The sequence below is a fragment of the Tenrec ecaudatus genome, chromosome 8, assembly GCF_050624435.1.
Source record: "Tenrec ecaudatus isolate mTenEca1 chromosome 8, mTenEca1.hap1, whole genome shotgun sequence".
NCBI classification, from domain to species: Eukaryota; Metazoa; Chordata; class Mammalia; order Afrosoricida; family Tenrecidae; genus Tenrec; species Tenrec ecaudatus.
In genome coordinates this window covers 58590456-58608090 of record NC_134537.1, presented here as the reverse complement: position 1 = coordinate 58608090, position 17635 = coordinate 58590456, and the positions used below count along the sequence as shown (strand labels likewise).

At 39.2% G+C, this 17635-nt stretch overlaps 1 protein-coding gene and 1 pseudogene across 1 annotated transcript in view; one reads left to right on the top strand and one right to left on the bottom strand.

Moving 5' to 3' along the window:
• RGS7 (regulator of G protein signaling 7) overlaps positions 1 to 17635 on the bottom strand; it is a 348752-nt gene that overhangs the window by 262518 nt on the left and 68599 nt on the right. The gene's annotated exons all lie outside the window — the stretch shown is intronic.
• LOC142454585 (U2 small nuclear ribonucleoprotein B'' pseudogene) lies at positions 13619 to 14440 on the top strand (annotated as a pseudogene).

Genomic DNA, 17635 nt, shown 5'->3' with positions numbered 1-17635 from the left:
CTTCTCAGGAGAAACTCATCAGGCAAAAAGACAATGGGGTGAAGGCACCAAAACCACCAAAAGAAAAAAAGGTAAATAAACCAAACAAAAACACAGCAAAATGCAAAATGACAGCAATAAACTTGCATCTATTAATAATGATAAGAAATACAGAAGGAGTGGATGCATAGAGGCAAAAAGTGATGTAATGGTTTATCAGGGACATGGGGGAGGGGTGTTGGGATTGGGGAGCAAACAATGAATGTGGAAGGGGGAAGGAGCACTAAAACGGATTGTGATGATCTACATACAATTCTTTTTTAAAATTCTTTAATTATGAAAGTGTATGATATGTGAATATTGTATCAAGAAAATTATTAAGAAAGAAAAAGAAACCAAAGTTAATCAATGGTTACCATGGGTGGAGGAAGAGTTTTGCTTAGGGGGTATTGAATTTATGTCATTAAATAATTTGGAAAAGTATATCAATAATGATTGTACAACCCAAGAATATAATCAATGGCATTGAATTATACATGTAGAGTTGTTGAATTGGGGGGGAGAGGTGGCAAAAGACTAATACAAAGAAAACTACAAAACATTATTACAAGAAACCAAAGGAAACCTGCACAGATATAAGACTATCCAGTGTTTATGGATAGGAAGACTTAATATTATGAAAATACCAGCACTATATCTACAAATACAATTCTGATCCAAATTACAACTTCATTATTTAAAGAAATTACCAACTTCATAAGGATAGGGCAAAAGAATTTCTCACAGAAAACAAAATAGGAGGCCTTGCATCAGCCAAACTCAAAACCTAATACACAGTCATAGCAGTCAAAACAGCCTGGTTCTGGGATAGTGATAGATACATAAAATAATGGAACAGTATAAAAACACAGAAACAAAAGCATCCACCTACAGGCAATTGATTTTCAACAAAAGACCAATAAATATTAAATGGGAAGGGAACACCCTCTTCAACAAATGGTGATGGAAAAATTGGATATCCATCTGCTAAAGAATGAAACAGGACCCATATCTCAGCCCCCTGCACAAAGCCGAACACATACACCAGAGACGTAAATATAAATCCCAGTGCTGTATCATTGATGAGAAAATTGGGGCAATATTAAGAGCCCTATTTCAGAGCATACACAGGTAAGGAAATATAATAAAAGAAACACAGACACAATGGAAGATAAAATAGATGACTCGGAACTATTAAAAATAAAACATGTACATCAAAAGCCTTCATTAAAAGAGTAAATGATAACCCATGTAAACTTTTACCAAAAACAAATAATCTTTCTACCTTTCCCTAAAATCTCCTCAACTCTTGTACAGGGGTGGTATTTATGAAAGGAGCCTTTTAATACAGATCCGTATTACCTTAAATGGTAAAGCAATAAACAAAACAAAGAATAAGGAATAAAACAGGAATGAAAGAGAAACTCTTCACAGTAAAGGCCATACATGAAAATCCAATGGCCAATATCACACTCAATGGGGAAACATGGAAAACCTTTTCTCTGAAAACTGGAACTAGACAAGGATGACACCTTATCACCACTCTTTTTCAGTATTGTTCCAGAAGTCTGAGCCAGCACCAGGAGACACCAAAATAAATCAAGGGAATACAATTAGGCAAAGAAGTGAAGCTATCGATATGATTTAGCTGAAGCCTGCCTAAGCTACAACGTGTGCTTCCCTCGTCCCAAACAGGAAAGCATTTGATTTCATTCCCTTTCCTGCCACAGGGTCTCTGCCATGTCTCCAGGCTGGACTGGGTACTCAACAGGACACTTGCACATGTATTGTCTGCCACGGCCCTCATGCTCCCTGGGGTTTATGCTTTGCTTTCAGGGTGCTGTGTCTTTCTCGGTCAGTTCAGAAACCTCTAAATCTCTACATCTCATTCAGCTTCCTGTTTATCCCAGTATTATCCTAAAAAACCAAAACCACTAAAAAAAAACATACAAGATATATAAAATACTTTGGCTAGGTTAGGAATAAACCTAACCAAAGAAAAAAAGACCTGTACAAAGAAAACTGCACAGCACTATTACAAGAATCAAGAAAAGACCTACAGAAATGAAAGACTATTTCATGTTCACATATAAGCAGACCTGACATTGAAACTCCTTGGTGTGAGAAGAAATAGATGACTGCCAGCCCAAGGTTACTGAAGTGAAGGTTGCTAGACTTAGAGTTGGAAACATGGCTTTAAGGGTAGCCAATGGAAAGATACCGAGAACCACCATGTATTTACTAATTTAATGTCCTCCTTGACTTTCTATGACATGTATTAATCTGACAGATATGGTGCTGCCCTTTTGAATGAATGTTAGGGGAAATTTTGCCATATGACAAACCCCATTGTCAATGTAAACAATGCTCAATCATTTAAAAGTTTAATCTGTGTAAATCAACACTTCATGTAATGTTGTTCAGTCTATACTTATATGACTTCCTTTTATCAACAGTGAGTTAAACTCTACACCATGAAACTATCAATAGAATTGTCGTAAACTAGAGGAATGGTTGATAACATTCTCTGGCAGAAGGTGACAGTGAGACCTCTAAAGTAAGAACTATATAAACCATGTGTGATTGATACATAATTTCATGTCAACTTGCTAGAGTGTAGGGGTGGATTCTTGTCTCTCAATCAGGTCACAGCCTGATCTTTCTCATAAGGAGGGTGCCCCCCTCTCCCTCTGCCTTCACTCTCCTGCTGTTGAGTCACTCAGAGAGCTGGCAGAGTCTTGCTAGAAACCTGCCAGAGCCCTGTGATGCTTCAACCACCATTGGATCCACAAGGCTACACCTACCGGCCTTTGATTAGCCTACATTCTGCATCTTTGGGTTTGGCCACATGAGTCTAAAGAGGAATTTATGGACTAGTATCAGACTTGTGGAGTAGTATCAGACTTATGGACTTGATTTGTATTGGGCGTGGATATTTTCTTGATAGACAATCACATCTTAATTTTAAGCTCTTTCTCTTCCCTTCCCCCACACTATCATGATCTGAATTCTACCTTGCAAGTCTGGCTAGACCAGAGGATGTACATTGGTACAGACAGGAACTGGAAATACAGGGAATCCAGGGCAGATGATCCCTCCAGGACCAGTGGTGTGAGTGGCGATGCTGGGAGGATAGAGGGAGAGTGGGTTGGAAAGAAGGAACCAATTACAAAGATCTACATGTGACCTCCTCCCTGGGAAGAAAAGTGGGTAAAGAGAGACGTCGGACAGGGTAAGATATGACAAAATAATAATTTATAAACTATCAAGTGCTCATGAGGAAGAAGGGAGCGGGGAGCGAGGGGGAAAATGAGGACCTGATGCCGGGGGCTTAAGTGGAGAGCAAATGTTTTGAGAATGATGAGGGCAATGAATGTACAGATGTGCTTTACACAATTGAGGTATGTATGGATTGTGATAAGAGTTGTATGAGCCCCTAATAAAATGATTTTAAACATTTTAAGCTCTTTCTTACACATACATGAGTGTCACTGGATTTGTTTCTCTAGTTAACATGGCCTAAAACACCATAGATATTTTGGACTTTCACTTGATAAAACCAACCATTCCTAGCCCCAGACTAGGACAGGAACCTTCCATTCCCAGCCCCAAGTTAGGACATGACCCTGCTCAATGCTCACCCTCATGAAGTGATCACTGAAGATGTTGGTTCTGGAGTGAAGTGGTGAAGAAAAAAGGTGCATGTGGCTAATAGAACGAATAGGTTATGAAGTCCTAAAGGCGTGTTTTCAAACGCGCTGCCATTTAAGGGAGGAATCAACTAAGTCCACCTGGAAGAAGCACATCAGCCTGTGTGAGCGAAAGATGATAAATAATGAAACCCAAATCCAAAGGAGGGAATGGTACAATTCCTCCAAGTCAGTCCTGTGACCCTCCTCATCGAGAGGAGATTTTTCATCAATAGATATTTTGAGCACATATTTCTTCTCTAAGGGGAAATAGGATGAGGATATATTCCCTGCATTTAAAGATACTGGTATTTATGATTCCCTGGTCTCCAGCAGTAGCACACACACACCCCGCCCCCATTAGGACACACAAATACACCTTCAGACAAGGCCAAATATTCCCTAAGGAGCTAAATATTCTCCACACAAGGGTCAATGCCCTATAGTATGACAAGTTCCTCAAGACCAGAATTTCCCCAGTTCTGTTTCCCTGGGTATCAAGCTATAGGCTCCTATAGAAGCAAGGGTAAGTTTGGCTGGGGCAGGGGTAAGAAACAGGAGTCTAAATCATCACTATAGTCATTTTCTTATAATTCTTCATCCTTTCCCCATTCTATTTGTGGCACCAGTAGCTTCTCATAAAGGGATTCTGAGTTTGCCAAGTGCTGCGTACTGATCTCTGTGGGAAGCAAATTACAACATTTTCTCTTCATCAAAGAAGTCTGCACCTTTCCCACCATTTTACATATTCCAGAAATATTTGGACATCCTTAGTCCACTGCTGATTCCTCTCTCCTTTACTGTTGGCCTTTGGTTCCTATGCCTTTCCTAGATTTGATGTAGATTTTTGGAAAGAAGCTGAGATAAAGCCTGCTCCTAATGCACAAATTTTACTTAGAAACCTAGGTTATCATTTCAAAATTATAGTTGTTTGCTTAGATAAGGAGTTCTGGTAGCATAGTGATGATATTTCATATTTGCACGTTCCTAAGGATTAATTTTGAAACTTAAAGAAAATGGAAGAGTTGACAGATGCTTGGGTCTTCAACCAAAGGAGAAGAAAAGAAAATATATATTCCAATAAGCCTGAAGGGTGTGGTTGAACATGATAAGAGAACTATGAAGGTGTCATAGGTTGTACGCCAGGGCCATATTCTGTGGGAATGTAGTGGACAGCTCCTGGCACGCGCACACACACACACACACACACACACACACACACACACACACACATGCCTAGAGGATGCCGGTAAGCAGAATACGTAGAATGAGAGCTGGTTTCAAGCCCACATTCCATTCCAGTGGAACCTCAAGCGAAACCTCATTATGAATCACAAATTTGTATCATGATAGATTCTACTGGGTCTCTGGAGAAATAATACCATTAACACCTTAATTTCCAAAATATTTTCCAAAAATAATTGCCTAAATATACATCATCATTCGGTGCCCAAATGCCTGTTCATATTTGGAAACACAGCAATAAGGACAGAGGAGGCTAAGTCACACAAATAGAAAAGTACTGAAAAGGAAAATCGGTTCTGATGGTGGGCAGGTGGGGGTGGCAATCTGTTCTTCTGTGAATCAAAAGCATGTTTCTTCTCTCTAAATGTCATCACGTTGATTTTTTTGGTGTTAGCCCCTGACTTCTGGTGACCCCATCGTGAATCCCATGCACAATGCAATGAAACAGTGCCCAATCCGGAGCCTTCCTCATATCAGCTGCAGCTAAGAACCTTGTGATCCCCAGTTTTTCGTAGTTGATTTTTGGAATTAAATTGCCAGTCTACTCTTTCTGATCTATCTTGATCTGGACGCTCATATTACAGCAGCACTCAAGCGTCCACTGGCAGATGGGTGGATGTTGCACACGAGGTACACTGACTGGGAATCGAACCTGGCTCTACTCTCATGAAGGCATGGATTCTACCACTGAGCAACTAATAGACCTTTTTCTTTTTTAGTACTTAATCTGTGGGCTTTCAAGTAGAAAGTTATAATGCTGTAACAATACAAGCAAGAATTTTCCACCATTGTACTTCATCCCAGTCAAACTATGCATTACAAAGCTAAATTAAGTAGAGCTCGTAATTCCAGAAGTCATTGACTTTTGTCAGTAAATGAAGTAGTTTCATAGTACAAAGGAATTGATATATATTTATTATTTTCTTTAAAACACACACACACAGATGCTGTATTGTAAAACCATCCAGGATTTACTTCACTTCCGTTAGGACTTAAGGCTCCTCCCCTCTGCGAGGCTGCCCTTCTGAATAGATGCCTATCTACTGAACATCTTCCACTACTCCTCAATTCCAGAAAGTCCTTCTCTTATCCCCAAGGGCCAAATCTACTAACCTCCTTCACTTTGACTGGGGCTAGATACAGACGGGTTAGGGACAGTCGTGCCTTTGTCGTAACTACAACATATTTTAAGCTGAACACATGGCCAAATAAAACTACACTCTTCCTTCTATCCATCTCATAGCACAAAAAGGCTCCAGAACTGCCCAGGTGGAGAAAATTCTTTGAAGGAATATTTTGGTGTTTTCTCTGCAAATCCGACCAAGATAAATCATCATCAAAAACCTACTTAAATGTTTTGCGGTCTATGAAATCCAGGATAGGTAGATCTATACAGAGACTGAATAAATTAAAGACTTATTGGAGCGGAGATTGGAGGGAAATGGGGAACTTTACAGGAAAAATGGAAATGTTCAAAACGGATTCTAGTGATTATTATACAACTCTTTTTAATATAACTGCTATGAAAGTATATAGTATGTGAATTATACTGTTTAATTAAACTATGCTTAAACCTATCAAAACTGCTTTTTACACACAATATTTACTCATAACTTAAATGGAAAGTGAAATAATTCATTCAGTGCCAAAGAGTTTGGGTAAATGTCATGGTGGCACTATGGGTAAGTGTTCAGTTGCAATTGAAAGGTTGACATTTCAAACCCAAAAGCCAAGCCTGTGGAGAAACTCTTATTCCATAAACAGTACAACCTTGGAAACCCTACGGTGCGTTGTGGTTATGTGTTAGGCTGCAAGCCGCATGGCTAGCATTTAAAATTAACTAACTGCTCCAATAAAGACTTCCAGCCTCGGAAACACAGGTGCAGTCCAACAGGTGGATATCTACCTGCAGGAAAAAATGAAGCAAAACCCTTACCTCACTCCATGCACAGGAATAAATTCAAGGTGGATCACAGACCTTGAGCTAAAACCCCAAACTATTAGGGCCATCAGTGAGGGAATTGGGAGAAACCTGAGAACCATCACACAGGGAATACATCGGCTATCAGAACTAGGGAAGGACACAAATACAGAAGAGTCATAAATAGACAAGTGGGATCTACTGAAGATAAGCCACCTGTGGACATCGAAAGAATTTACCAAGAGTGTAATAAGACAGCCCACGGACTGGGAAAACATCGTCAGCAATGACACATCAGGCAAAGGTCTTATTAATAAAATCTACAATGCTTTTCAAGCTTGCAATAAGAGAAAAACTAACTGCACACTGAAGAAGTGGGCAAAGCACCTAAACAGAAGTTTCACAGAATCTGAAATCCAAATGGCCAATAAACATATGAGAAAGTGTTCCCAATCATTAGCCATGAGAGAAATGCAACTTAGAACAACTCTGAGATACCACCTAACACCCTCAAGATAGCCCAATTCAAAAAGTCAGAAGCAACAAGTGTTGGAGGGGCTGTGGTGAGACAGGGGCTCTTATCCACCGCTGGTGGACCTGTAGGTATATATAGCCACTATGGAAATTTTGATTTGGCGATTTCTAAAACATGGAAATTGAGTTACCATACGACCCAGCAATCCCCCTACTGGGCATATACCCAGAAGAGGCAAGAAACAAACCACGGCCAGACATGTGTGCTCCAATGTTCATTGCGACACAGTTCACAATTGCAAGGAGTTGGAGAAAACCCCAAAATTCCATCAACAGACGAATGGATTAAAACACTATGGTATCTACATACAATGGAGTACTATGCACTGCTAAAAATTAGTGATGAACACATGAAGCATGTTGCTGCATGGGAAGAACTGGAGGAAATTATGCTAAGTGAAGTAAACCAAGCACAAAATCACAAGTACAACATGAGTCCACTGAGATAAATTTATAAAAAGAAAATAATAAAGAAATGTAAAAAAAAAAAAAAAGTACTGTATTCAAACATTCCAGGGGCGAGGTCCAGGTAGTACGGCAGGGGTACAAAGCCAAGGGTACATACGGTAGCCAACTAAAAAGGAGGAGGAGGGAGGAAAAGAAAAACAAAAGAGATGTGTGGCAGGGGAACAGGGCACTGACACACCCAAAGGGAAGGTACTGTTTGTGTCTCCACAGAGAAAGATAGACCAGACTTAAATTCTGTGTTCCGAAATGTGAATGCAGTGTGCCAGCCTGGAGAGGGGAGCCAGTGGGGGGTCCCAAGGGCTCCGCCCCAATCCCACCTACATGGACAACTGCCCCTCCCCCCCAGATAAATTTACTTTAGAGCACAACACTGAAGCTGTAGCTAGAGGAGATGGACATGTCTGATCAGAGCACATGGGAGCAAATGAAGGGGGAAGAAGAGAGAGTGGAACACATCCTGTCCCACCAGGCCTGGAGGATGATATCGCTGCTCAGAACAGCCAATACACAGAGTGGACCATATGGCTGATCCCACTATGAGACACAACGTCCCTAACTGACCCATGGCCATATGGGGCCAACATTGGAAACTCAGGGCCATATGGGGCCAACATTGGAGACTCAATTCGGATTAGGCTGTCTGACCCCACCACACCAATGCAAAACACTAAGAGTGTGCAGCAGAGAACAAGGGGGAGCAGAGCAGGGGTCTACCAAGAGCATGGCACCCCAGTGGACTCAACTGGAGGACACCAGTAGAGGTCAAAAAACAGACCTTAATCTATTTATAGGTTTGTTTGTTTTGTTTTTCATTTTTTTTAATTAGTTTATTGTTTTCCTTGGTCATTAGCTGTCTTTGTTGTCATCATTGTGTTCTCTTTTGTTGCATTGTCTTGCTATGCATTGTGTTTTTGTGCATACTTTTATCTCTGCAGATCTAGCTAGATAAAATAGGCTGGATAAACAGTCTGGAGGAGAAAACAACGGGACAGATGGATCCAGGGGAACATGGGAGAGGCGGAGGTAAGGGAAAGGAGGTGATGGTTACAAACCCAGGGACAAGGGAGCAACAAGTGATCCAAAATTAGTGGCAAGGAGGGTCTAAAAGGCCTGGTAGGGATTCAGCAAGGGCAATGGAACCAAGAGGAATTACTGAAACACAAATGAAGGCTAAGCATGATAGTGGGACAAAAGAAAAGTAAAAGGAAATAGAGGAAAGAACTAGGAGGTAAAGGGCATTTATACAGGTCTAAATATGGGCATGTACATATGTAAATATATTTATATAGGATGGTGGGGACATAGATCTATGTGCATACATTTAAAGGTTTAGTATTAAGGGAGCAGATGGACATTGGACCTCCACTCAAGTACTTACTCAATGCAAGAACACTTTGTTCTATTAAATTGGCATTCCATGATGCACACGTTCCTGACATGATCACTGAAGACAAATGTGCACAAGCAAATGTGGTGAAGAAAGCTGATGGTTCCCGGCTATCAAAAGATACAGCATCTGGGGTCTTAAAAGCTTGTCGGTAAACAAGCAGCCATCTAGCTCAGAAGCAACAAAGTCCACCTAAAAGAAGCACACCAGCTGTGTGACCATGAGGTGTACAAGGGACCAAGTATCAGGAATCAAAGAACAAAAAATCATATCAGTTTGCCCACTATCCCAATATGATTACCAAAGACAAAGGTGTGCATAAGCAAATGTGGTGAAGAAAGCTGATGGTGCCTGGCTATATCAAAAGATATAGCATCTGGCATCTTAAAGGCTTGAAGATAAACAAGCAGTCATCTAGCTCAAAAGCAACAAAGCCCACATGGAAGAAGCACACCAGCCTGTGCGACCACGAGGTGTCAAAAGGATCAGGTATCAGGCATCAAAGAACAAAAAATTCATATCGTTGTAAATGAGGAAGAGTGCAGATTGGAGACCGAAAACTCATCTGTAGGCAACTGGACACCCACATACAGACGCTCTTGGGGAGGAGACAAGCCAGGCAGGGTGCAGATTGGCAACAATAAAACATACAACTTTCCTCTAGTTCTTTAATGCTTCCTTTCCTCCCCCCCCCCCCCCAAATCATGATCCCAATTCTACTGTACAGATCCGGCTAGACCAGAGGATGTACACTGATACAGATAGGAACTGGAAACACATGGAATCAAGGGCAAATGATCCCTTCGGAACCAGTGGTGAGAGTGGTGATACTGGGAGGATGGGGTAGAAAGGGGGAACCGATTATAAGGATCTATATATAACCTGCTCCCTCTGGGATAGAGAACAGAAAAGTGGGTGAAGGGAAATGTTTGACTGTGTTAGATATAACAAAATAATAATAAATTATAAATCAGCAAGGGTTTATGAGAGAGGGGGGAGTGAGAAGCTGATATCAAGTGCTCAACTAGAAAGCAAATGTTTTTGAGAATGATGATAACTACAAATGTACAAATTTGCTTGACACAATGGATGTATTTATAGATTGTGATGAGTTGTATGATCCCCCAATAAAATGATTAAAATAATAATAATGTACACAACTAACCACTAATGGCAAAGAAGAAATTAAAGATTTTTTATCAACTCCTAACATAATTTGCAGTGACTGGATGTGAAAGTTGAAAAGAAAGAGGAAGGCAAGGTACTTGGAAATTACGATGTTGGTTAAACAAACAAAACAAAACAAATGAGAAATTGTAATAGAATTTTCCAATCCTCTGCAGTTGTTTTTTTTTTATTATGATGCTTGTTTGTTGCTTTGCTCCTGGATGTTATGCCATAAGAATTCCAAATGATCTATTCACGGGACATCCTTGCCCTGCACACCCCCTCCCATATAAAGAGTGCTTGTAACGCATGAATCTCATTGGATGGAATATACAAGAAAAAATTGACTATATCTTTGGAAATAAAAGATAGAGAAGCTCAATATAATCATTCAGAAAAAGATCTGGAGCCCAAAGCAAACCAAACCTTCAATGTGTTCACATGCAAGCTCAAGACCACAAGGATGTCAGAAGAGACCGAAACATGCTCTTCAACGTAGAAAAGCTAAAGTAAAGGAAGGAAGCAAAATTTATCAAATGATGAATCAAAAAGACAAAGTATTATAATTAAGTGTATAAAGACCTAGAGGTAGAAAATCATTGTTGTTAGTTGTTTGTGGTTGTTGCTGTTGCTTTTTTGTATTGTATGTTTTTCCATTTTGATATTCAGGATAGGTAAATCTATAGGGCAGTAACTAGATTACTGCTTTCTTGGGAGTATGGCAGAGGAGGTTGACCGAAAATGGGGAGCCAATAAGTAAAAGAAAGAGAAAATGTTTTAAAATTTATTTTAGTAGTGATTGTACAACTCTTTGATATGATTGAACTATTAAATTGTATGATGTGCATGGATTGTGTGCCAATAAAACTAGTTTTTTTAATTTAAAATAATGTCCTGGATTAAGGTGGGAAAATATGTGGAGCAGAACTCAAAATCATAAAAGAGAATACGTTTACTGGTCAGACAGAGACTGATGGGACACCCAAGACCATAATACTTACTCTTCAAGACTGAAAATAACCTTACATCCACATTACAATAGTTAACATTTAAGCTCTAGAGAGCAGAATTCGCCCACAGACGAAGTTCAGAGGGTTAGGAAAACATGTAGAATGGAAACAGGAAGGAATTGGGGTAAAGGACTGATTACTGAAGGTACTACAATGGAAAGGTTAAGGCCAAATGTTATGAAGTGTTGAATATAAAACGGATAGTGTTCTCTGTAGACTTTCAGCTAATTTACAATAAAGTTTAAAAAGAAAAGAAAATCAAAAGGGAAAAACATGGCTTGTATTGCTGCTTAAATAACAGAAGAAAAATTCAAGCATGATGTTGTAATCTTAAAAGATTCTCTGGGCAAAATATTGAATGACACTGGAAGCATAAAAAGAAGGAATATGCAGAGTCACTTTACCAAAAAGAACTTGTTGAAGTTCAACTATTCAGTAGGCATTCAGGTGGTGCTGAAGGATCAAGTCCAACATTCACTGAAGCATTGGTTAAAATCAAGCCTCCAGGAATTGATAGACTACCACAGGAGTGGTCCGGACAAATGGATACAATACTATATACACTCTCTTGTCTTTGCCAAGAAATATGAAAGACAACTACCAAACAACTGAAAGTGATCCCCATTTGTGCCCGACCCAAGTAAAAGTAATCCAAAATAATTCAGAAAGCATTGATTAATAATGCATGCAAGTAAAATTTTGCTAAAGATAACCCAAACATGGTAGCAACAGTACATGGACAAGGAATTGTTCAAAATTCAAACAGGACTGAGAAGAGGACATGAGTAAGGCATATCATTACTGATATGAGATGCTTCTTGATGGAAAGCAAAGGATATCAGAAAGGTGTTTATGTATCTTTTATTGACTATAAAGACATTTGACTGTGTGGATCATAACACATTATGGACATCATTGTAAAGAATGGAAATTTCAAAATACGTAATTGTGCTCACATAGAATGTATACATGGAACAAGAGGTGTCAGGGTATAGTTTCTCACAATACTTGTTCAATATATATGCTATAGAAGTCCAAGAAGCTGTATTATATGGGGAACACAACATCAGGATCTAAGATCCTGACAATTAACAATTTTTGATATGCAGTGACACAATTTTTCTTGCTGAAAGTAAAGTGGACTTGAAGCATTTACTGATAAAGATCAAATATTAGAGTCTTCAGAAGGGAATATAAATAAATTTAAAAAGCAAAGACATCGTTTTTAAAAAATTATTTTACTGAGGACTCGAATATCTCATCACAATGCATCCACATTTGTACATATGTTGCCATCATCATTCTCAAAGCATTTGCTTTCTACTTGAGTCCTAGGCACCAGCTCCTCATTTTCCCCCCATCCTCCCTGCTATTCCCTCCCTCATGAACCCTTGATAATTTATAATTATTATTTTGTCATATCTTACACTCTCTGAAGTCTCCCTTCTCTGCTGTCCATCCCCCAGAGAGGAGGTTATATGTAGATCCTTCTAATCTTTCTACCCTACCTTCCCTCCACCCTCCCAGTATCGCCACTCTCACCACTGGTCCTGAGGGGTTCATCTATCCTGGATTCCCTTTGCTTTCAGTTCCTATCTGTACCAGTGTACATCCTCCAACCCAGCCAGATTTGTAAGGTACAATTGGGATCATGATAGTGGTGGGGAGGAAGCATTCAAGAATTTGAGGAAAATTGTATGTTTCATCATTGCTACACCACCCTGACTGGCTCATCTCCGTCCCACAGCCCTTCTGCTTGCCGCAGCCCTTCTGCAAGGGGGTGTCCAATTTCCCATAGATAGGCCCTGGGACCCCACTCCACACTTCCCCTCATTCACAACGCTATGATTTATTTATTTATTTTTTGGTCTTTGATGCCTGATACCTGATCCCTTCGATGCCTTGTGATCTCACAAGCTGGTGTGCTTCTTCCATGTGGACTTTGTTGTTTTTCAGTTAGTTGGCCCCTTGTTTATCTTCCAGCCTATAGGACCCAGATTCTATATCTTTTGTAAGGCTAAGGTATACCTGAGCCAAGTCATAATATTTTCAATTACCCCCTAAGCATGTGAATGAACGATGAATAAGAAAAAGAAGAATGCGTTCCTTTTAATTATGGTATTGGAGAGGAAAATTAAATATACAAGTACCAAGGACTTCCAGCATAAAGAACAGGTCTATGTTGGAAGAAGCCCTGCCGTTTGGGATCCAACAGGGGATGTGCTCAGGTTGTTGGAACAACATAACTCAAAACGTGGATGTCGGACCAAATCACCCAATTTATAGCAACAATATGGATGACAAAATTAAAAAGGAAGGTATTGTGGATTTAAAAACTATGAAGATGAGGGGATGAGGCCTTTGTTATTGTTAACAAACTGGACTCATCCACAAATGCCTTAGAACAGTCACAAGGATTTCCATTGGATGGCAAACCAATATGAATCTAGTATGCAAAAACTGATTCTGATACACACACTAAAATATGTAGCATTTTGCCAACAAAGCAAAAAAAAAACCCATAACAGTGGAACGGACTGCAATAATCACAAACAAAAAAACTTGGCCCAGGAATACCAAATTCAACTAACACTCAAGGAAATGGAATCCCAAGTCCTCATGTCCCTGATTACGCCTACCGGAAGAGACCAATGGGATGATGTTATCCATGCTGTATTTTGTTTCCTGGATTTAGGAAGTAACATTGTTACCTAGAAGGCATGACATTACTTTTGTTTGATTTGAAAATGATGAACAGATGGAGCTGCCAGGGATGCATTTCAGGGATTTAAGATCAGATGCCATGAAGCTCACCTATGCTAAGAAACAACATCTGGGGAAGTCTTCTTTAAAGGATGTGGCTTTATTTATTATAATATTTGTTTTGCTAACTTTTAGTCACGCCATTTTAAAATTGAAAGCGGAGAGAATAGTGAACTTAAAACTTTGTGAACTTAATCTTTTGTTAGCCTTTGTGAGCTGCGAAATAAAGAGGCCTTAATTTTCTACAATAATATTTTATTTGTATTCAAAATAAAAGAAGTTCAGCCTAAATACTTCTTAAAAATCAATATAGAGAAATTTTGCCTTATGTGCTCAGGAGCAACTAGCTCGTGGAGAAGGCTATCACATCTAGTAAGGTTTAGCAAAAAATGGAATCTTCAATAAAACAGACTATCTCAGTGCCTGCAACAATGGGCTTAAATGTAGCATGGAGTGTAAGGATCGCACAGAACTGAGCAGTTTCAATCTTATATACATAAAATCATTGACCTGGAAGAACCCAACAACAACCAACCAGAAATAACAATACCTGATGACAAGGAGGTTTAATGCATGTGGCTGCTACCTAAATTGCTACTGTTAGAAAATAACAGTTGCTTCACAGGAAAAAGATGTGTCAGTGGCTGCAAGAAAGATTTAAAGCCCAGTAAAGCACATGAGGCAGTTCAACTCTGTAAGTTTGGCTTTGGTTTTAGTACCTGGAGATAACCATCAGGATCTCTTAGTTTCTCATACAGCAGTAGCTTCTGAATTGCTATGATGCTGGGTGCTATTCTACCAGTACTTCAAATGGTAGCAGTCACTAATAGTGAAAGGTTTCAACTACTGGAGGGGGTATGAATTAATAGGTAACTTTTTCTATTCGCCTGTTTCTATTAAAACCTCAAGAGAAGTTTCCATGGTGAAGGAAACATTCTACTTGCTATGTTGGGTGATTATTACACAAGTAAATACATTTTTGAAGGTGTAAAAGGGACCAGTTATCAGACATCAAAGAACTAAAAATAATACCAATGGGTGCTCACCTCCCTGATACGATCAATGAAGACAAACAAGTGCATAAGCAAATGTGGTGAAGAAAGCTGATGGTGCCCAGCTATCAAAAGATATAGCATCTGGGGTCTTAAAGGCTCGAAGATAAACAAGTGGCCATCTAGCTCAGAAGCAACAAAGCCCACATGGAAGAAACACACCAGCCTGTGTGACCACGAGCTGTCAAAGGGATCAGGTATCAAGCATAAAGGAACAAAAAAATCATATCATTGAAAATGTGAGTGAGTGCAGAGGGGAGACTCAAAGCCCAATGGTAGCCAACCGGACACCACTTACTGAAGAGTTGTAGGGGTAGGAGATGAACCAGGCAGGGTGCAGGTAGCAATGATGAAACATATAACTTTCCTCTAGTTCTTAAATATTTCCTCCCCTCCCCCACCCAATCTCATGATCCCAATTCTACCTTACAAATCTCGCTAGTCCAGAGGATGTACACAGGCACAGATAGCAACTGGAAACAGGGAATCCAGGACAGATGACTCCTTCAGGACCAGTGGTGAGAGTGGCGATGGCTGGAGGGTGGAGAGAATGTGGGGTAGAAAGGAGAAACTGATAAAAAGAATCTACATATAGCCTCCTCCCTGGGGGAGGGACAGCAGAGAAGAAGGCGGGGGGAGACGTTGGACAGTGTAATATATGACAAAATAATAGTAATTTATGAATGATGAAGGGTTCATGAGGTAGGGGGGAATGGGGAGGGACAGGGAAAATGAGCAGCAGATATTAGGAGCTCAAGTAGAAGGCAAATGTTTTGAGAATGATGATGGCAACAAATGTACATATATTCTTGACACCATGGATAGATTGTGATAAGAACTGTACGAGCCCCCAATAAAATTATTAAATAAAAAGAAAAGTCATTCACTGAGTACTTCAGATCTGAGTGTTTTAAAAATGGAAAAAGCCGAAATGTCCATCAACAGATGACTATATGAACAAAGTGTGCCATAACTTAAATTCAGGTAGTGCATATTCCAATTTTTTGTCTATTATAGTTTTGAACTGTGCAAAAATTTTATCATGAAATTGCTAGTTTCCTCAAGAAAAACACTTCAGAGTGTGCATATGTAAATTTTCATGGACATAGTAACAGTTTTTCAATTAATAACCATAGTATATTAAGTTCATTTAAATTTAATTATTGTTATGGCTGGGTTTAAATCTGCCATCATGCTAAATTGTTTTCCATCTACTTTTCCTCTGTCCTTGGTTCATGCTTTCCTTTGATCTATTACTTTTTAGTAAATTGATTTTTAAACATTTTATCTGGACTATTGAATAAGTAATTATATACTTTAAAAGTTTTCACTTCCAACTTATTAATCTTTATTAATGTCTCCCTTCAAGTAATTTATGTTACTTAATTAAAAATATAAAAACCTCACAAGGGTTAAAAAGTTCATTTATGTCCCTCTTCGTGGCCCTATTATCATGTATTTTACTTTAACATATTATATTATTCAATAACACATTGCCATTAATATTATTAAAATAGTTCATTGTCTTTTAAAGAAATGCACACATAAAATAGAAGTAACGAAATGATCTCATACTTGTCCTCTCTGGTTTATTTATTCCTTCTTACCCAACAATCTACTGACATTACTTCTCTTAAACTTGAAGAACAACTTTACAACTTCTTACAGCGCAAGACTGCCTGAGATAAATTCTTTCAGTTTTCATCTGTGGGAAATGTATTTAATACACTTGTATGGTTTAAAGAATATTTTCACTCAACATAAATTACAGGTGGTCTGTTAAATTTCTTGCTGCAAAGCTTTTAACATATATTTTAGTCTTCTGAAATCCATTATTTCTGATAAGCCATTGCTAATAATTTTTATCATTATTTGCTAAATGTACTATTTACTTGTGTTGTTTTAAAATTCTCATTCTTTATATTTAATTGAGTTGACTTGATTTATTGTTGTTGTTGTTGTTGTTGTTGTTGTTGTTGTTGTTGTTGTTGTGTCTCATCAAATTGGTTCCAACTTATATGGTAACGATCCACCGCATGGCCGTGCACCGTCCTCGCAATTGTGATGTTTGCGTCCCTTGCTGCAGCAACTGTTGAGGGGCTCCTGGCCAAGCGCGAGTCCTTCTCCAGGAACGGTGATGACGGGTCCAGCATACAGCTGCTAGGAGCAGTCTAGCTTTACTTCTTCCAAGAGAGTTTTGTTTTCTCCTCTGGCCCGCCACAGTACTTTCAATATTCTTTATTCTGATACTTAGGCTTTCTGTCAACGAGGCTGCACCAGGAATCGTGAAGATTTGGCAGTTAAGGTTTAGTAACCCACCGTAATATGACCTGTGGTGGATTTATTCCATTATGGGACAAATTCCAAAATGGAACCTGCTA